Here is a 23,224-nt window from a genome sequence, read left to right on the forward strand (position 1 = left end):
CTGTGTTTGCATGAGGAAGAAAACCACATATTTTGTATGATGGGTTCTATAAACTTAAAGTGTGAGATGTTAATAGTGCTGTATTAGGGTTTAAACCTTTCCAGAAATAGTAGGTAAGTTTCTTTGTATATGTTGAGATCTGCTAAATAAGTATCAAAGATTGCAATAGAGCTGAAAGGAAGAGGGGTCCTGGTAAAGAGTTTAGCAAAAGCAGAAATCCCACGGAGAGAATAGGACAGCTAATGAGTCTGGGGAAGTGAGGCTGAGGGAATATAGTAAGAGATGGGTCCTGAGAGGTGGACCACAGGCAGACAAGACAGTGCATATGCCATCTTAAAGAGGGGAAGAGGTAAGTCTGAAATGACCACTTTGATATTTTGAAAATAGCATCCTGGCTACATAGCAAAGAGCAGGTTGGAGAAAGGCACAAGTAGATGTGAGTGGGTTAGTGGCACTAGACCAAGGGTAAGATTATGATAGCTTCAACTTGGATAAGGGGACAGAGATGGAGAGAAATAAACCTATTCAGCACAACATTAGAAGAAAAATTCCTTCTCTAAACTCCTCCTCCAGACTAACTTCTGTTCTTTTGGAAGGCCTCTCCCATTCGTTGAGATAAACAGTGGATTTTCACATTCATATCACCTTGCCCAACCTTATGGCTGGGTTGGGCTTTATAAAGTTTTCCAGCTTATGTGTTTATTTGTAAGAAGGAGACACACGAACAGTGGTAAACAAAGCCATTGCAACTGGCCTTTATGTATCAAGCAAGGTGGGGTGAATGTGTTCTGTCAATATTGAAGAAATCATTCTTGAGGAACACCTAATGTTAGGCTCTGGGAAGTTCAGAAATGAATAAGCCACTCTCCTCATTTGTATCTGATGAATTCCTAGATTAGTGAAAAAGGACAAGTAAATAGATAATAACCGTTTAAATTGGTAGATGGTGATAATATGCGGTGAAAAACAATCAAAAGCATGTACCAGATGCAGAAAAGGTCTCAGAGAGGAATTGGATAATTCTGATGATAAGGAAGAAGAGTAGTAGGGTCACAGGTTACACAGAAAGATAGAGAAGCAGCTTCCTACTAAATCTAAACACATCATTACCAGGCAGAGTGCAGGTTAGTGGGCTGAATACCACAAAGGAAATTAAAGCAGTTTTGAAATTCTCTGGAGGCACATGGCTTTGAGTGTGCCATGATCTCCCTCATTTGATAGAGAAAATGGTCCCTCAATTGTCTAAAGGCATGTATTTAGAAATATGTAGTCATTTAAAATCCTTCTTTTAAAATTATAACTCTTGGATATTCCTGGTGTTTTCACCGGGATTGAGGAAAGGGAAAGGTTGGGATATGAAACAGTGACAACAAATGATTCTGTCAAATCCCATGGTGGGTGGGAGGCATGGAAAAGGTGGCCAAAACGGGAATAACCCTACAAAATTTTCCTGAATTTTGATAAGGAGGCAGGCCCTTTGTAGCTCAGCATTGGGCCAGTCATTTGATAAGTGATGTGCTAGGAAGAGTCTATGACCTTGAGGTGGATTTCTTCATCCATCTTCATCTCTTGAGGGAGACTCAAAGACAACCTATGAGCTGTTGACACTTCCTTTGCTTTAGGAGAATGAGTGTTTCAGTCTTGGATGGGAGTAGGGGTCTGGTAGCTTTGCACAGCCCCCATTGCAATTCTTTGCCTATTACAGCAAAGTGTGAGGGGAATCCATATATGTACTTTAGCCTGTGATTATGCATCAGGTGATCTTGTACAAGTTCTACCCTGAAAGGCAATGCCACAATGCTGGATAGAATAGCCCTGGAGCTGTGGTTATGGCCACATTTTCCTGGTGTTTGATTACAGGAGCTAAAATTTCTATTCCCAAACATCTCCTGGGTCCTTTACTCCGTAGTCATAACTGGAAACAATGACTGAATAATCTGAAGCAGAGTACAGTGAGAAGGTGGAATGCAGTGTGCCTTGGGCAAGGGGCTTAGCTCCATGAAATCTTCAATGACCCAGGCTCCTTCCATCTTGTGGCTCCATCCTCTTCAAGATCCTCAGAGCTTTCTTTCTTTCTATTTCTTTCTTTCTTTCTTTCTCTTTCTTTCTTTCTTTCTTTCTTTCTTTCTTTCTTTCTTTCTTTCTTTCTTTCTTTCTTTCTTTCTTTCTCTAGTGGAAGGGCGCAGATGTTTTTAAGGGACAGGCCTGGACATGGCTCCAATCACTTCTGCTTACATTGGTCATAAATTAGTTTCCTGGGTTCACCTGAGCTGAGTAAGAGCATCTGGAAAATGTCTTCTAGCTGTTTGCCCAGGAATGAAAAGAGAACATGAAAAGTTGTACTCACTAGTGTTCTCTACCACTCAGTGGAAAGACTTTAGTCAGACCTTGGTTCAAATACCAGTTGTGATATCATGCAACCAATTGTGTAACTTTTCTGAACTTCATTTATTTCATCTGTAAAATGTTGACTCTCCCACCTTCCTTAATGGCTCGTTGGAACATTTAAAGGAGGTGAATAAAACTTCACAGAAAATGTTTTCCTTTCTCTTTTTTTTTAAGATCTCTATATATATATGGATTTGCTTGTTTTCAGAGCTACCCCACTAGGTGTGACATTTGGTGGCATAACAGAATGTGAGTTGCTGTGGAGATAATTCCTGTATGAAGTGGTAGACAGGCCTCATTGACTTCTAAAGTCCTTCCACTCTGTAGGGACCTCTGAAATATTCATTAAACTCACACCAGGTTGAGCCAGAGTCAGACTGGGCATTTATGCTGGAATCAGATGCGGGTATGTGCTCAGAAACCATAGCTTTTCTTCCTTTCTGGAACTATGTCTTCTCAGTAGAATATCAATATCTGTAAAGCATTCTGACTTGACTTTTCATTTCTCCTCTTTGCAGAATGGTGCTTGTCTTGGCCTTTCATCTCGACATTTAACTGAGAAGAATTTCAATTGTTTGCAGTCAATCCCACAGTGCTTTTCCAATTTCCCTTTGTTTTCTTTGGGATTTTCAGGAAACCTCATGTGCCCTAGATAATTCAGTTATGGTTCCAGAGGAGCCTGGTGCCTCAAAGTCACATATGATTTTTAAAAAATATCTCAACACCTGTGTATGAGAAGCAGCATTGGTTTAGGAATCAGGAGGCCAGAACCACATCCCTGGCCCTGATTTTAATTAGCTCTGTGACCTTCACCAAGTAATTTGTATCTCTCTCAACTGAATAAGGAGGGTGAGATGGATCAGTGTTTTAGAAATCATGTTTCATGGAATGCTGGGGTTTCTCGGAGATATTTCCAGGGCCCTGGGGGTGACAAAGGGAACTCTTTGCCCTCATCAACTCTGCTTTTCATGTATTTTATATACTTGGAGTTCTAATAAATGTCTCATTGACAAAATAATTTCAAGTTTTAAACATCACTAAATTTGGATAATCTCTAAAGGCCAGTTGTGCTTCTATTTTCTTTAACACTGTGATTTGCCCAATGAAAAATTTTTTTTTTAATTTTTTTGAAATGTATTGTAAAATGAGGAACTGACTGAATCTTCAGTATTAGAGGAATTTGAGTTGTCAGTTGTATCATAAAGAAATACTGAAGCCGGTTCAGATAGAAGCTCTACCCTTAACTGCCCTCTGGTAAAAGATTTAACTTCTCTAGCTGTAAGTCAGTCATTGTAAAGTGGGAAAGAAAATGTGTGCCTTGCAGGTTATAAGTATTAAAAATTAAGGTAATACTGTGTACTGCCAAGCACAGTGATGGTAGTCATGTGCACATGCTGCTGGTTCCTGCTTCATACTCACAAACACATGCTTAATCCATCCATGCCAGCCAGCTCTCTTCTGAGCCAGGTGTGGCTCCAGAATCCTTCCTCTACCAGGCTCCAGGCAGCCACTACCAATCAGAGGGAGTCAGCATTTGGGATGAAGCATAGATGTCATTCTGTCACAGTCCTGATTTTCTATCTGTAAAATGGGAATTGCTATGGACTGAATGTTTGTATACCCTCTGCCCCAAATTTTTATATTGAAGGCTTAACTCTCAATGTGATTATATCTGGAGTTAAGGCCTTTACTGAAGTAATTAAGGTCATAAATAGGTCATAATTGTAGGTCTTGATCCAATAGGATTAGTACCTTTATGAGCAGAGACACCAGAGCTTGCTGTCTCTCCCTCTCTCTCTTTCTCCCCTCTCACGTGAGGATACAGTGAGAAGATGGCCAACTGCAAGCCAGAAAAAGGGCCTTCATCAGAAGAACATCACCATGCTGCCACCCCAATGGAGAACTCCCATCCTCCATAACTATGAGAAAATTAATCTCTGCTGCTTAGGCCACCCAGTATATGGTACTTTATTATGGCAGCCTGAGCTCACCAAGACAGGAGTGTCAGCACCTTCCTCAGATGCTTATTATAACAATCAGAGAGGGCATCATTCATTCAATCAACATCATAAAATGTCTATTATGCATAAGACTGTGAAAAGTGCAGGGCATATAAAGACTCATGGAACATGGATCCTATGCCCAAGAAAGTGACTGTCTCAAAGGTGCTAACAGACTATCAATGTATGAAAGAAACTAGAAAGCACATGCTAGCCTGTAGGTACACACACACACAATTCTTCTTAAACAGAGATGCCAGTTAGGTGCAGAGTTAGATGTAAATAATATTCATTGAAGCATTGTATGATAGTGGAACTTGGAAAACAACTCCAATTTATATTAGACTCTCAGCACTGTAAGGTCAGATCCCTATTTGCTAATTAGTACTACTTACTCTCTATCCCTAGCCATGGCAACCAACACAGAATAGGAATTTGTAAATGTCTGTGACATAAACACGTGAATCAATGTTAAAGTGTAATATAGTATGTATAAAATGTATAAGATGACCTATATATATGAGATAACAAAAGGAAAATATACACTAAATTGATAGCATATTTTTTCCACTGTGCATGAATACATTTTTATATATGATAAAATTAAAGTTTCACTGACCACAAAAGAAATACACTCTAGGTAACCTGCTATGGACTGAATTGTGTCCGGACCCCACCCACCACCATTTTATATGTTGAAGCCCTAACACCCAATGTGATAATTTTGGAGGTGGGGCCTTTGGGAAGTAATTAAGTGTAGATGAAGTCATGAAGGTGAGACCTTCATGATGGTATTGAAGGTGGCCACTTGCAAGCCAGGAAGAAAGATCTGACAGGAACCAAATTGTTTGTGATATTGATCTTTAACGTCCCAGCTTCCAGAACTGTGAGAAATAAACCTGTTGTTTAAGTCACCCAGTCTATGGTAATTTGTAATGGCAGCCTTAGAAGACTATAAAACACCCACATAAGATAGTTTTCAGTACAGGGATTTAGAAGTCAGTACACAGTTTGGTTGGGCAGAAGAGCAAGGCTCGGTGTAAGTGAGAAGTTTCTGGATTAGAGGGAGGACACTTCAAGCAGTCTCATTTGCTATATTTACCACCAAAGCAGGTGATTCCCAGGAGCCTCCTTGTAAGCTAGTACCAACTTCTCATCTGCTCTCTGCCCATACAACACTCACCAATGCTGTTTGATTCATCTTGAAGAGAGAAATCCTGTTTCATTCATCTCTTACACATAGCACTTAGTATAATGTTTGGCACACAGAAAATATCTCATTAATGTTCATTGAGTTAATGATCTCTTCTTTCATTTTCACAACTGATCAGTAAAGTGGACGTGATCAATCTCAATGATGAAAACTAGGAAGAATCTTAAAGTCAACATACTGCTATGTGATAGAATATTACACAATGGTTTTCAAAAATTTAATGACATGAGAGAATGTTCATGATAAAATATTGCCTGCACACACACACGGGCCAAAGTATTATCAATTGTTACTTCTGAGTAGTGGAATTATAATTTCTTTTTCTTTCTTTTCCGCTGTTCTTTCAGATTTTTAACTTAAAAAATATCTTCCAATTTTTTTTTTACTTTAAGTTTATATTGTTTTATAATAAAGAATGTTACTAAAAATTGATCATTATGTAAAGGCTTTACCATGTTAGTCATTAATATTTCAGCATGCATGAGGGCATTAAATTAATCTAAGCAATAATCAGCAACCCTAGGAAGCAGGAGAAAAGCAGGTGTTCCTGAGGTCAAAGCAGTGGCAGCCATTCCTTTATGATGTTTGTGAAGAATGTTCTTCTACTTACTCATCACTCTTCAAAATTCAATTCACCACTTGCTGAATCTCAAGATTTCAGTCTCAGCTCAGAGCAAAGTTCTCCACTCTAGAGAGAGCTCCCTGCTCCAAGCTAGAGCGAGGCCTAGTTTATGTCCCTGACTAGCATGATGCTGTGTCCCCATGGTAGTTTGAGGGGAACCCAGAAACTCTTAAACACTAGGGTTTGAAAGTATATAATGCCCTTATCTTTGAATGTGTTTCTATGCTCAGCATAGAACAGAGGTTCTCACCTCAGCCCTACTGACAATGTGAGCTGGATGATTCTTTGTTTTGGGGTGACATCCTGTGCATTGCAGAATGTTTAGTAGTATCCCTGTTCCCAATCCACCAGACAGACACCAGTAGCACTTCTACCCCTAAGCCATAACAAGCAAAAATCCCTCTAGACACTGCCAAAAGTTCCCTGAGAACTATTGCAAAATCTTTATTTTGAGTGTAGTTGAGGCCATCATAGCATTTTAAGAAAGGAGAGAAATGAGCTAATCTGGCAATATTGTGGACCAAGGACCATGGGGGATGGGGACAAAGGTCAGGAGCAGGGAGAGCAATGGGGGTGGGGGAGGTTATTCCAGTGGTCCAGATGAGTACCAGATGGTGGCTCAGAATAAGGTAAGAATATTCTTAGAAGGTAGAGCCATTAGGACATTCTATAGGATTGGATTTGAGGTGCGAGGAAAAGACACAGGATGGCTCCACTTTTTACACGGCAAGATACATCATTATAGTTAAAGCCGGAGCTCCAGAGGCAGACTGCCTCACTGCGTAAGTTATCTGTTATCCTGGCGTGAGTTATCTGTAAACTGGAGATGATGAAAATACCTATCTACCTCATGGTGCTATTGTGAGGATCATATGAGTTAATATATGGAGAGATCTTAAAAGAATGGCTGGTACATGGTAACCAGCTCAATAAATGTTCGCTATGGGAAACCTAGAGAAGAGCATGTTTAGAGAAACAAAAATGGTGGCGTCCTTAAACATACACTTATTTTTTTCCAATAATGCAAAGAGCTTTATTTAAGAATCCTGTGTTTGTCATATGTTTCTTATACCTCATCAGATGTGGAAGCAGAGGCTGCTTACTCTGTATCCACGAGATAAACTCAGCTTCTAATCTGTGTTTTCTATTAAACTTCAATGTGATTCTAAATCCAGCTAAATTCCTTGGTATAGACACATGCACGTGTGTGTGCATGCATACACACACTCACGCACACAAACACAGAGGGAGAGAGGTAATATGTACATACAGTGAAATTCCTAAATAATAATTAAATGTCTTAGTTTTCTTTTTTTTTTTTACGGTATGCGGGCCTCTCACTGTTGTGGCCTCTCCCGTTGCGGAGCACAGGCTCGGAACGCGCAGGCTCAGCGGCCATGGCTCACGGGCCCCGCCGCTCCGCGGCATGTGGGATCCTCTCGGACTGGGGCACGAACCCGCGTCCCCTGCATCGGCAGGCGGACTCTCAACCACTGCGCCACCAGGGAAGCCCAATGTCTTAGTTTTCTATTGCCACATAACAAATTACCACAAATTTAATGCTAAGTCAGACAGAGAAAGACAAATATATAATATCATTTACATGTGGAATATAAAAAATGTTACAAATGAACTTATTTACAAAACAGAAATAGACTCACAGACATAGAAAACAAAAACTTGTGGTTACCAAAGGGGAAAGAGGGGGGAGGAGGGATAAACTGGGAGATTGGAATTAACATATAAACACTACTATGTATAAATAGAACAACAAGGACGTACTATATAGCACAGCAAACTAAATTCAATATCTTAACCTATAACGGAAAAGAATCTGAAAAAGAATATATATAAATGAATCATGTTGATGTACACCTGAAATATTGTAAATCAACTATACTTCAATTAAAAATAAAATAAATAAAAATTAAAAATGAAGCAGTACCCATTTATTATCTTACAGTTTGTTAGACGTCTGGGTGAGGTCAACTTGGTTTTCTACGTAAGGTCTCATAAGGCAGAAATCAAAATTGCAGCCAGCAGATCTCTTATTTGGAGGCAACGCGGAACAATCCACTGACATTGGCAGAATGCAGTCCTTGCAACTGTAGGTCTGAGGTCCTGATATCTTTGCTGGCTGTCAGTCAGCTCTCAAATTCTAGAGGGCCCCTCATTCCCTGTCATGTGGCTTTCTTCATCTTCAAACCAGAAAAGGTGCCTTGAATCTTTCTCATGCTTCAAAGTCCTCTGATTTCTCATTCTTCAACCAAAAGGAGAAAACTCTCTGCTTTTAAAGGGTTCATATGATTATATTAGCCCCACTCAAATAATCTCCTCTTTGGCTTATACTATAGGAAAATCATGGGAGTAACACCAATGGCAAAGGTCATGGGGCCTTCTTAAAATTATGCTTATCACACTAAATATACAATTTGATGAGTTTTGACCATTTTTATACCCATGTTTCAGTACCCCAATCAGGATTAAGCCCATTTTCCATCAGAAATTCCCTTGTGCCTATTCCAGTAAATCCCCAAGTTCACAGGCAAACACTATTCTAATTTCTATCACCATAGATTAGTTTTGCTTTCAAATAAATGGAATCAAACAGTATGTATTATTTTGTATTTGGATTCTTTCTCTCAACATAATATTTATGAGATTCACCCATGATATATCCATCAGGCATTTGTTCCACTTTATTAAGGAATAATATTCCTTCATATGACCGTGCCACAGTTTGTTTATTGATTGAAGTGTTGATGGACATTTTAATTGTGGCCATTATGAATAAAGTTGCTCTAAACATTCTTGAAAAATATTTGTGTGGAGATAACTTTTCATTTCTTTTGGGTAAATAAACAGGTGTGGAAATTTCTGGGTCTTTAGGTACATATATGTTCAACTGCCCAATAGTGTTACAAATTGGTTGTAACATTTTACACACCCACTCCCACCTCCTGGTAAGGTATGAGAATTCCAGCCTGTACACATCCTCATCTACATTTTTTGTCCATCTTTCTAATTTGAGCTATTCTAGAGGATGTGAATAGTATCTCTGTGATTATAATTTGTATTGCCTGATGGCTAATGATTCTGAGAACATTTTTTTTGTGTTCATTAGTCATTTATATATCTTGTTTTGTGAAATGTCTGTATAAATCATTTGCCCAATTTTTAATTGATTAATTGGTCTTGTTATTGATTTGTAAAAGTTTGTTATGTATTCTAGATAATGTCTTTCATCAGATATAATATATACTATATATTCACTTTAATATATAATATAATATATATAATTGAATATATACAAGTGAACATTCAAGAAGAGGAGAGGTAAAAATTAAGGAAAAGTAGATAAAGGAAAAAAGCTCTGAAAAATGTTTAAAACTCTGACTTATTGATTTACATATCTGTCTCTTTCCAGTCGCACAAATACACAAGAAATCTTAACTTGATTGAGAAAAGGACTGTGATACATGCTGTAGAATATTGCATCTCATTCTATAAGAGCAAGAACTTCTTGGGAGCAGGTATCATACACTTATATTATCCATATTTCTATCACTTAATTTGTTATAGTGTCTGGCATATTGAAGACAGTCAAACACATTTGTTGAGAGAATGAGATAATAAGTTAATTGACTATCTCATTTAATTATCACAAAGCAGTGACTCAATCAATGAACTTTCAGGAAAGAAATAAAACCACTGAAAATAAAAGCAACGTGTACATTATATATTGATCATATTTGGCTTATCACAAGTGAGGGATGGGCATAGTATGGAAACATGATAAACAGGATGAAACACACATCACCAGTTCCTAGATGTCCATAAATCCCTTTTAGCCAAAGGCTAAAAATCAAATCATGCACTAATGTTTCTGGACATAATCAATTTCTCTCTCATGTATCATGACTCTTCCTCTCTCTCCTGGATCAATCTTATCAGCATTCACACGTTTGTTTCTCCTTTCACAACCCCTCCCTTTTTTTTTTTTTTAAACATCTTTAGTGGGGTATAATTGCTTTACAATGGTGTGTTAGTTTCTGCTTTATAACAAAGTGAATCAGCTCACAACCCCTCCCTTGATGCCACATTATCTTCTGGCATTCTCAGGAAATTTTCTTTGAAAAAGTTTTAACACTTGCTGGCTGTTCTTCCTAGTCTTCCATTTACACTTCCCACATTTCCTATCTGGATTCTGCCAACCATCCTGCCATGGATGTTACTATTGTTAAAGTCTCCAGAATGCAAGTCAATGGGCAAGTTCTCTGTCTTAGTCTTACTTGGAAAATACTGCAGCATTCAACAGGATTGAGAAAGTCTGTGTAACAGAGTTGTTTATGTGGGGTTTGAAACCACCCTGCATGGATTGGAATCTCAGTTCTACTGCTTATTCAGACATCCTCCTTAAGCCATCAAGACATCTTGGCTCTTCCTTGAAAGTGTTGGTTCTTTCCATTTGGAGCCTTTGCACTTGTTCTTTCTGCTCAGAATGCTTGCTTTCCATCTTCTCCCCATCCTTCAGGTCTCAGTTCAGATTTTCCCTCCTTAGGATGAGCTTCCCTGATCACTTCTACACACAAATGTCATTCCCCCTGGAGTCCTTATAAGTAGCCCTCAAGCAAGACTCATGGGTGTCCTGGCTCTGAAGCAGACTGAATCTATCAACTTGACAAAGTTCATACCCTCATGCACTGCAGTTTCCTGCTCTATAAACGATGGGTGATGACAATGCCTGCTTCAACAGATTGCTGTGAGCATCCAATGAGGTAGCGTGGGTACTCTAGTATAATGCTTGGCACATAAAGAACAATTGTTTTAAGAAACATTCACTTTTCCCTTCCCAGGTATACCTAAAAGATTTGGTGTGATTCAGATTGCTCACTTTTCTCATTTAGAAAAAAAAAAGCCCAACTTATTTGAACAGACTTACCATACCTGCTGGGAAAATAAAAGTATTCTTTTTTTTTTTTTTTTCAGAGCAACTATAATGTAATATAAACCATGCTTGGTATTAAGGAAAATTATTCTTTTCTAAGATGGTCACACTAGAGGCAGGATAGCGACAAGTAGGTCTCTGAAGGAAATGGGAATGAGTTTTCCCTGTGTCTTTTAATAGAAGTGTTATTTAACTTTTATGGGAGTGCCACAGAGAAAAGACTGGTTTCTGCTCAGTGAGATAAAAACAAAATAAAATAAACAGACAAGGGAGGCAGTGGGCCATTTGATGAACCTCTCCAGAAAGCACACAGCAATTGGAGAATCAAACTTAACTGGCTGTGTTTGTTCACTTTTAACTTCTGCCTGGGTCAAGCTTTCATTTCTGTGTGAGCACATGCTATCTCTCTCTGTTTATTATGGACTTTTTCCTGAAGAAATACCAGGCCCAAATTCCCCTTTTGCTTACTCCCTTTCTCTTCTGCATGTTCTCTTTGAACTTCTGATGCAAGCAAGGCAAGGAGTACATGCAAGGCAGTGTAGCATTATGGCTAAGAAAAATCTGTAATCAGGCCATTGTAGCTCATCACTTGACCACTGGGTAACCCAGAGGGATTTGTTTGATATTTTAAGCTTAATTTCCAAATTGACGGAGAAAATGTCACCTGCTTCATAGAATTGTGGAAGGGTTTAAATAAGATGGTGCTTGTCAAGCCCTTGAATGTTGCCTGGTCTGGAGTGAGCAATGGTTCAATATAAGATTGGTTCCCATTCTCAAGAATCATTATTACTATTACTATCACCATTACCATTACCATTATTAGGAGCAGCACCCAAGTGGGCTCTGCATTTGGCCCAGTTTTGTCATTTACCTTTCTAGCTTTCTGACACTTGGATGCTCATACTTCATGGATGGAATCCAAGGAGAGACTGGACAGCCCTTCTCAGGGGTATTAAAGCAGGGGGTTGGACCACATCTGTTTAAAGTCCCCCTCCATCCCTTCAACTCAAGACAATATAAATTGAAACACCTGTGGCTGCATGGGCCATTTTATAAATCTGCTTCATTTCTTGGCTTCTTCCTCTGTGTAAATTCTGATCTCCCCCTAATGAGCCAAATGACTGTAGGCTCGTAGGAAAAGTCTGATATTTTCCCATTATAAAAGGGAAAAGGGAAGGCAGGCTAGATCTTCGTTAAATTTCATCAGAGCGCCAAACAGCTATGATCCTCATTCCTTTGCCACAAACAAAAATAAAATAAAGCAACAAAACAATGTGTTACTGCTTTTACTAACTAAACTTCCAAACTGTGGTGAATTATATTTTATTCTCTTGCACTCATTTTACTCTGATTACTCTCTTTATGATGGAAGTCCCTGCATTGCTTCATCTCCCCAGTTGGGCCTCTTTGTATCTCCTCTGTACGGACCCAAACACCCCTATAAGGGCCTGGAGTAGTTGAGTGATAACTGTTGTTCCCAGAGTTTCAAGACTCTAACCTCATATCAGAAATGAGGACCATCATTATTGGATGAGTTCTATAGGCAGGACCTCATCTGACAAATCTCTTTCCAACTGATTGAACTCTTTCCTGATTAACATTGGATAAATATGGAGGCTATTACTTAGATACCACATGCTGGGAAGCAAACGTGATAATTATACCTGTCAATCTGCAGAACCCCCTGGTCTCAAATGGAGTGAAATACTACCATTTCAATCTAATCTGCGAAAGAGGTGAATGGAGAGGGGACGATAACTATGGAGAATGCTGAAAGCACCCCAGCTGTCAGTATCCGCGTGGGAGGCAGCTGATGGTTTGTATGTCATCACATTAGCAATCTCTTCAGTAAAAAGGAAGTCTGGCTGCTTTGTGCCTTGAAAAGGAGCAGCAGTTGAAAGCATTAAAATTAGTGCCATTTTACTGAAGATCATGATTATTTAAAATGTCAGTTGCTTTCCCTAACACTATCATTTATGATGGAACATAGGGAAGACTATCAACACAGTGAGAGACTTGAGCCTAGTGTCAAGGTAGATGTACCATTTCAGATGGCACTGTGGAGTCACAAAGATAGAGGTGTGTTTGGATGCATGCATGTGAACACTGAGGCATTTCTAACGCCACTCTGAATTTTCCTCTCCTGATTGAGAGACTAGCCCTTGGTCCGAAACCCAGGCCGGGGAAGTCAGTGGGAAACTTTCCCTGAGAGGAAAAGAAAGAGATGCCCTGTAAGACAGTGAAACACGAGCAGCATCCTCAAAGATAGAGTCCTAAAGTAATAGCAGGAGCCTATGTGATGATGTTGATGACGATGATTATGATGTTGATAGCTAACATTTACAGACTGTCATGTTTAGAACTCTTTTATTTATGCTAACCCATTGAACACTTACAAAAGTCTTATGAATTAGAAAATACTTTTAATCTCACTTTACAGATGAGTAATCTGAAGCACAGGACAGTAAGTAGCTATGCCAAGGTCAAGTGATGGTGGGAACTTTGGGAACTGGATGCAGAGTTTACACTCTTATCTTCTAAGATGGATGCTTCTCAGAGTCACGTATTGGATAAACACAGGGACAAGTGTAGAGTAGCCATTGGCTCATAAACAGGGCATGATCAGGGTGATCACTGCAAAAATGCCTGTGGGTAATGTGGAGGTAAAGTTGGGGCTGCAGAATGTAAAAGGCCAAGTGGGTTCTAACAGTATCAAACCCCAGCAGGAAGCTGGACCAAAATGTGCATGTGACACTGAGGGGCTGGTCTAGAGTATGTGTCCTAGGATGAATCTATCAAGACATGTTGCTATTTTTTTTTCATTTTTCCAACACCCTAAACTCCTTCCTTCCACAGGGGTTCACATATGTTTTGTCTCCTCCTTAAATGCTTTTCCCTGGAGAGGCTATCCCTTCCCCCCAAATTAAGTAGCGTAATATTAATCCAGCACTCCCTTTCCCCTTTGTAGCCCTTAATACCATGCAAAAGTATTTAATTTCTATTTACTTGGGGGGTTTTGTCTCTTCCACTAAAATGTAAGTTTTCTGAGGGCATGGGCTATGTGTCTTTTATTAACTATTGTATCTCTAAATCATAGCGCAGGTGATGGCACATAGAAACACTGACTAATAATAGATTTTGTGAATACTTACTATGTAGCATATTCTGTCCTAGATGTTTACACATATTATGCTTTACATCCCATCCTCACAATGCCTTTATAGGATAGGTATTTTATTATTCTTTTATACAAGTGAGGAAACCGAGTCACAGAGAATTTAAGTCTTATTGATTTAAGTGGTGGGGCTCATATCTGAACACAGGCAGTCGAGTTTCAAAGTCTACTCTATTCACTACACTTTAACAGTCTCTTCTACAAGCCCTCATTTAGGATTATTGGATGAATGAATGAATAAATAAACAGGTTCATGATAGGTCAAGGTAATGTCTTCTGAGGTCTAGAAACTGACACAGAAACAAGCCTGGGGAAAAATATTCTCAAAAGCTCTAAAGGCAATAACTGTCTACAGAGCAAGAAGGCAGATTCTGCTCCTTAGTTAGATGGAATTTGGGTTGACAGAATCTGAGGGAAATCTGAGGGTCAGCAGGGCCGAGGTCTCAAGGTCCACAGCTCAGACAGAACACAAGATGATTTCATTGTAGATGCTTTTTTGCTACTTTTCACTTTCTACATGTTTTTCAGCCTCAATTCTTAAGAAACTAAGGGAAATCCCACACATGACTGATGCTTGAGTGTGAACATTTTCATCAAATTAAGCAGAACTGTGATCGTGTTGATTAATCCATCCATTAATCAAATCAATCACTCAGAAATACTTGTCTGTATCAGACCTTTATGAGGCAGACACCAAGGCAACATTAGATGTACAAGAGATTTATTGGTGAAATAAATCTCTTCACAGGAACACCTGAAGGACAAAGGGAAGTGTAAGCAGGTGGAAATGAGAAGAACCTTCAAACTATGAGGTCGGTCTTGCACCTATGAAAGGAAAGAAGGAAGGGAGGAAGATGGGGTATAAAGAGCCTCAAACTACACTGAAGTTCTGAGAATGTCTCAACCAGGTCAATAGGGATTTGTGAGCAAAGATTACTCATTAGAGGAGTCCAGTATTGGGAAAAAAATAGCCCTTCTCCAGTAACTCCATTATGTTCAGTCATTGGTTGGAAGTCATGGCCTCAGGTGTGTTTTACAGTGAATTCAAAGACAAGGTATGGAAGCTGGAAGCTGTCAATCAGTGCACTTTTTGCAGTAGGTTCTCTTGAAGAGGGCCCTGAGTGCTGCAATTCCATGGCGTCTGCACTACTAATCTTTAACACTTCATTCATTTACCACTTCCACCTTTTTTGTTTGTTTGTTTGGTTGTTTTTGTTGTTGTTGTTTTTTAAATTTTTACTGGAGTACAGTTGATTAACAATGTTGTGTTAGTTTCTGCTGTACAGAAAAGTGAATCAGTTATACATATACCTATATCCACTATTTTATAGATTCTTTTCCAATATAGATCGTTACAGAGTATTGAGCAGAGTTCCCTGTGTTATACAGTAGGTCCTTATTAGTATCTATTTTATATATAGTAGTGTGTATGTGTCAATCCCAATCTCCCAATTTATCCCTCCCCCCTGCTTTCCCCTTGGTAACCATAAATTTGTTTTCTACATCTGTGACTCTATTTCTGTTTTGTAAATAAGTTTATTTGTACCATTTTTTTTAGATTCCACATATAAGCGATATCATATGATATTTGTCTTTCTCTGTCTGACCACCTCCACTTTGAAGCTCTCCCTAATCACCTCACCTAGAAGAAACTTCTCCCTCCTTTAAGACTGTTGAAAATTTCAACTTGTATTTTCCCTTTCCATACATCACTTTTAAATTTCATTTAATCTTTTATGATAAGGTTCATGGTGGGTTGGGGGACTCTGACCTGCATGCCCATCTTGGCAATTCTTAGGTATCAGAGCTGTCAAATATATCTGGACATCCATGTCCTTTGCAGAGAAAATGTGATAAGCACTTTGGTAAAGGAAAAATGGAGATGTTTTTGGCACCACCTTAACAAGCCTTGTTCTGGTAACCTGAGTAGGCAAACAGACTATAGGCTGCTAAGGCAAGGCAAAATGATCGGTCCTTGGACAGTGGTTCAGGATTCGTCATCGACAGCATTTTTAACTGATTCATGGAGTGTCTCCATTTAATGTCATCTAGGGAACTTGTTTTTATTCCTTGGAAGATAGGATATTGTACTGGAAGAACCAGTTTATATTTAAGGTCTAAATGGAAAAAATCATTTATCAACTAGACCTTCGAAAGCTGGTGAAAACAACCCACAGAGATTAAACTTTTCCTGCTTCGAGTCAGGATTGGTTAAGAACTACAGGTGGATCAATGGAGGCAAAGGATGAAGAAATTAGGCAGGAGGCTGAAGGATTCCTCAGAGTTGGGAAAAGCATGTGTACTAGCTGGTATTAGCCCATAGGCTTCAAGCTCAGCCTTAGATAGGAAACTTGGTCTTCTATCCATAGTTTCCCTGTTCAGATATTGGACTCCTGAAACTAAATACCTATCTTCTGTTCAGCTTCCTGATGTGTGCTGTGTTTCCACGTACCAACTCTGCTGGATCACCAATTCTCTCTCCTCATTAGGAAATTGAGTGTTGCCCACAACCATTTAAAGCATTAGACCTGCTACCCCAAAAGGACCTCACAGGAATCAACAATACTTCCCTCTATATTTTTGAGTGAAATTACCTACCCTGATTTCACCTTCCTGCTCTTCTATTCCACTTCATGGATCTCTGTTATCTTGGATCATGACTGTGATTAAGACACTCCTTGGGCACCATGTCCACACCACTGAATTGAAACTTTTCACCACAACCTGATATTAGGGGAAATGGAATTGTAGGGTGAAAGAGTCTGACTTTAGGGAGATATTATTAAATTTATAATTGATCAGCTTCCCTTTTATATGTTTTCATCATGCCCATTTCAAATATTGTACTCATCGCAATTTTAATTATTGTTTTAATTATTGGGTGATTCCCCCTTATAATGGCCTCATGAGGTCTTTCTACCTTGTTCATTTTTGCACCCAATTACATTGTTCATGGCACACAATAAAGAAGCAACTGATATTGCTTCAATAAGTAAGTAGATAAATTAATTAATAAATACAAAAGGTTCTGTTAAGTGAGATGATTATACTACAAAGCAGGTAATATACCAGGCTACATACTAAAAATTCTAGAGGATATAATGAGTCTTGGTAGCTCTGGTTTCTCCTTTGTAAAAAGGTTTTTAAAATAATCTCTCTATGGCAGCTATCACCCCAATAGATGCCAGGATTTACTTAGCCTATTGGACTTACCTGTTTTGTGTCAGTGTGTGTGATCTTTTTTCAAGAGTTTGAAAACAATTTAAATCAGCTCAAAAATTACCTTTGTGATAGAACATAGGCTTGCCATATTTCTGGCTTTGCCCAGCTTGGTTTCTATTTTGGGTCATATGTTGAACTTGCCCCACACTATTTGTGTGGAAATAACTACTTCTTGCTTTAGAAAGATCTTAGACTAGATTTAAGCATTTGCTCAAAATATAGACTTTAATGACTGAGTCTCTATCAGTTGATCGCCACAAAAATCTTTCTTTCCTTCCAACATGTTGGCTGTTGCTCTATCTCTTAATGAAAATGAAGATGATGCTATAGCTCTCTGCTGCGCCAGTCAGAGAGGTTTGTGTCTAGGTCTTCTCTGTATAATCAGCTTTTTAGTCTTTGTTATGACATTGGAACTATCTCATCTCTCTCACATTTTAAAAATCTTTTAATTTTGAAATGATTTTAGACTAACATAGAAGTTGCAAAAATGATACAGAAAGTTCCTGTGTCCTCTTCATTTATTTTCCTCCAATGATAATGTCTTCTGTAACCATGGTAATATTGACACCATACTAATAACTAAACTACAGAAAGAACATCTTCAGAATTTGTTAGTTTTCACATGCACTCATTTGTGTGTGTGTGTTTCTGACATTTCAGAACTTGTATAGATTTGTATAACCACCAGAATAATCCAGATACAGAACACCTACATCACCACATAGGAAATCTCAAATGTCTCCCCATAACAGTTATGCCCTCAATCTAATCCCCAACAATCACTCATGTATTCCCCATGTCTCTAATTTTGTCACTTTGAGAATGCTAAATAAACAGAATCATACAGTGTGCAACATTTGGAGACAGGCATTTTTCATTCAGTTTACTGTGCTTAAGAGCCATGTAAGCTGTTTTTTAAATCAATAATTTGCTCATTTTTATTGCTTTGTAGTATTCCACTGTATGGATTTATGAGAGTTTGTTTAACCAGTCACCCTCTGAAGGACATTTACATTATTTACAGATTTTGGCTGTGACAAATGAAGCTGCTATTTTTAATTTTTATAAATGAAGTTGAACATTTGTGACAAAGTTTACATGCAAAACTTTTCATTACTTTGTGGTTAATACCCTGGAGTGGAATTGCTAGGCCATATAGAAAGCATATTCTTAACTTTATAGGGCACTGACAACCTGTTTTCCAAGACAGCTGTAGCATTTTGCTTTCTCACCAGTAACGTATGAAAGATCAGGTAGCTCCTCATCCTTAACAGAACTTGATATTACCATTTTATCTTTAATTTTAGCAATTTTAAAATCTGTAAGGACCTCATCTGTAAGTAGTCACTTTTTTCAAGAATCGAGATAAAATGCATTTCCTTACTTGGCAGAGCTATAGCACCTCCAGTGTAAAGCATTTAAACATGCATCTAATAGCTATGACAGAGACAGTTAATGGTTTCATATTAAATGTCATATATGGGTAGCACAGACACTTTGTAAACTATAAAACCTTGCATCACTAAAAGGTGTCCTTGTTTTAGCATTCCTTAGAAACATTTAGGGAAAATTAGAAGATAACAAGATACAATAGTCCTTGAGTGTCAGGGATGTGATATGTTCTTAATCTTGTAGACAATGAGAATTCATCAGGAAAGTAATATAACCAAAGCTAAATAATGCTTTGGAAGATCCCCATAGTGTTATTGTGGAGAATGAAATAAATGAAACGGATGATGGAGTAAAGCCTAGATAAGCAGCATTAAGAAAACTATAAAATTTATACAAATTGTAGAGGGAATGGAAAGGAGGAAAAAAAAAAAACAGGTAGAGCGTATTGTGAAAGGAGAACATGTAAACAACAAAATAATGGGTTTTAGATGACTCAAGACAATTAAACTAGCAATAAGAAAGTCAGAAATAAAATCAGGCTTGGAGCTTAATGTAGGAGGAGGAGCTTCAAGATGGCAGAAGAGTAAGACACGGAGATCACCTTCCTCTCCACAAGTACATCAGAAATACACCTACATGTGGAACAACTCCTATAGAACACCTACTGAACGCTGGCAGAAGACCCCAGATCTCCCAAAAGGCAAGAACCACCCCGCCCCCAGCCACACACACACACACGTACCTGGGTAGGGCAAAAAAAAAAAAAAAGACAAAAAGGGACAGGACCTGTACCAGTGGGAGGAGCTGTGAAGGAGGAAATGTTTCCACACACTAGGAAGCCCTTTCGCAGGCGGAGACTGTGGGTGGCGGAGGGGGAATCTTCGGTACCGCGGGGGAGAGCGCAGCCACAGGGGTGTGGAGGGCAAAGCGGAGAGATTCCCGCACAGAGGATCGGTGCCGAACGGCACTCACCAGCCCGAGAGGCTTGTCTGCTCACTCTCCAGGGCAGGTGGGGGCTGGGAGCTGAGGCTCGGTCTTCGGTCGGATCCCAGGGAGAGGACTGGGGTTGGCTGCCTGAACACAGCCTGAAGGGGGTTAGTGCACCACGGCTAGCCGGGAGGGAGTCCGGGAAAAAGTCTGGAGCTGCCGAAGAGACAAGAGACTTTTTCTTGCCTCTTTGTTTCCTGGTGTGCGAGGAGAGGGGATTAAGAGTGTCGCTTAAAGGAGCTCCAGAGACGGGCGCGAGCTGCGGATACCGTGGACCACAGAGACAGGTATGAGATGCTAAGGCTGCTGCTGCCGCCACCAAGAAGCCTGTGTGCAAGCACAGGTCACTGTCCACACCTCCCCTCCCGGGAGCCTGTGCAGCCCACCGCTGCCAGGGTCTTGGGGTCCAGGGACAACTTCCCCGGGAGAACGCACGGCGTGCCTCAGGCTGGTGCAACGTCACGCTGGCCTCTGCCGCCGCATGCTCGCCCCGCATCCGTACCCCTCCCTCCCCCCGGCATGAGTGAGCCAGAGCCCCCGAGTCAGCTGCTCCTTTAACCCTGTCCTGTCTGAGCGAAGCACAGATGCCCGCAAGTGACCTACACGCAGGGGCAGGGCCAAATACAAAGCTGAACCCCAGGAGCTGGCGAACAAAGAAGAGAAAGGGAAATTACTCCCAGCAGCCTTAGGAGCAGCGGATTAAATCTCTGCAATCAACTTGATGTACCCTGCAACTGTGGAATACCTGAATAGACAATGAACCATCCCAAATTGAGGAGGTGGACTTTAGGAGCAAAGATATATATATATATATATATGTTTTTCCCTTTTGCTATTTTTGTGAGTGTGTATATGTATGCTTCTGTGTGTGATTGTGTCTGTATAGCTTTGCTTTTACCATTTGTCCCAGGGATCTGTCTGTCCGATTTTTTTTTTTTTTACTTAAAAAATTTATTTTTTCTTAATAATTATTTTTCATCTTTTAATAACTTTATTTTATTTTACTTTATTTTATTGTATCTTCTTCTTTCTTTCTTTCTTTTTTTCCTCCTTTTCCTTCTGAGCCACATGGAGGACAGGCTCTTGGTGCTCCAGGCAGGTGTCAGGGCTGTGCCACTGAGGTAGGAGAGCCAAGTTCAAGACACTGGTCCACAAGAGAACTCCCAGCTCCACATAATATCAAACAGCAGAAATCTCCCAGAAATCTCCATCTCAATGCCGAGAACCAACTCTACTCAACAACCAGCAAGCTACAGTGCAGAACACCCTGTGCCAAACAACTAGCAAGACAGGAACGCAACCCCATCCATTAGCACAGAGGCTACCTAAAATCATAATAAGGCCACAGACACCCCAAAACACACCACCAGACGTGGACCTGCCCACCAAAAAGACAGCATCCAGCCTCATCAACCAGAACACAGGCACTAGTCCCCTCCACCAGGAAGCCTACACAACCCACTGAACAAAACTTAGCCACTGGGGACAGACACCAAAAACAACAGAAACTACAACCTTCAGCCTGCAAAAAGGAGACCAAAAACACAGTAAGTTAAGCAAAATGAGAAGACAGAGAAACACACAGCATATGAAGGAGCAAGGCAAAAACCCACCAGACCTAACATATGAGGAGGAAATAGGCAATCTACCTGAAAAAGAATTCAGAATAATGATAGTAAAGATGATTGAAAATCTTGGAAATAGAATGGACAAAATACAAGAAATGTTTAACAAGGACCTACAAGAATTAAAGTGCAAACAGAGATGAACAACACAATAAATGAAATTAAAAATTCTCTAGAAGTGATCAATAGCAGAATAATGGAGGCAAAAGAATGGATAAGTAACCTGGAAGATAAAATACTGGAAATAACTACTGCAGAGCAGAATAAAGAAAAATGAATGAAAATAATTGAGGGCAGTCTCAGAGACCTCTGGGACAACATTAATTGCACCAACATTTGAATTATAGGGGTCCCAGAAGAAGAAGAGAAAAAGAAAGGGACTGAGAAAATATTTGAAGAGATTATAGTTGAAAACTTCCCTAATATGGGAAAGGAAATAGTTAATCAAGTCCAAGAAGCACAGAGAGTCCCATATAGGATAAATCTAAGGAAATACAAGCCAAGACACATATTAATCAAACTGTCAAAAATTAAATACAAAGAAAAAATATTAAAGGCAGCAAGGGAAAAATAACACATAAAGGAATCCCCATACGGTTAACAGCTGATCTTTCAGCAGAAACACTGCAGACCAGAAGGGAGTGACAGGACATATTTAAAGTGATGAAGGAGAAAAACCTACAACCAAAATTACTCTACACAGCAAGGATCTCATTCAGAATTGACAGAGAAATTAAAACCTTTACAGACACAAAAAAGCTAAGAGAATTCAGCGCCACCAAACAAGCTTTACAACAAATGCTAAAGGAACTCCTCTAGGCAGGAAACACAAGAGAAGAAAAAGTATACAATAATAAACCAAAAACAATTTCAAAAATGGTAATAGGAACATACATATCGATAATTACCTTAAATGTAAATAGATTAAATGCTCCAACCAAAAGACATAGACTGGCTGAGTGGATACAAAAACAAGATCCGTATATATGCTGTCTACAAGAGACCCACTTCAGACCTAGAGACACATACAGACTGAAACAGAGGGGATGGAAAAAGATATTACATGCAAATGGAAATCAAAAGAAAGCTTGAGTGGCAATTCTCATATCAGGCAAATAGACTTTAAAACAAAGACTATTACAAGAGACAAAGAACACTACATAATGATCAAGGGATCAATCCAAGAAGAAGATATAACAATTGTAAATATTTATGCACCCAACATAGGACCACCTCAATACATAAGGCAAATACTAACAGCCATAAAAGGGGAAATCGACAGTAACACAATCATAGTAGGGGACTTTAACAACCCACTTTCACCAATGGACTGATCATCCAAAATGAAAGTAAATTAGGAAACACAAGCTTTAACTGATGCATTAAACAAGATGGACTTAATTGATAATTATAGGACATTCCACCCAGAAAAAACAGAATACACTTTCTTCTCAAGTGCTCATGCAACATTCTCCAGGATAGATCATATCTTCAGTCAGAAATCAAGCCTTGGTAAACTTAAGAAAATTGAAATTGTATCAAGTATCATTTATGACACATTGCTATGAGACTAGATATCAATTATAGGAAAAAACCTGTAAGAAATACAAACACATGGAGGCTAAACAACACACTACTTAATAACCAAGAGA

The sequence above is a fragment of the Phocoena sinus genome, chromosome 5 (genome assembly GCF_008692025.1).
Source record: "Phocoena sinus isolate mPhoSin1 chromosome 5, mPhoSin1.pri, whole genome shotgun sequence".
Lineage (NCBI taxonomy): Eukaryota > Metazoa > Chordata > Mammalia > Artiodactyla > Phocoenidae > Phocoena > Phocoena sinus.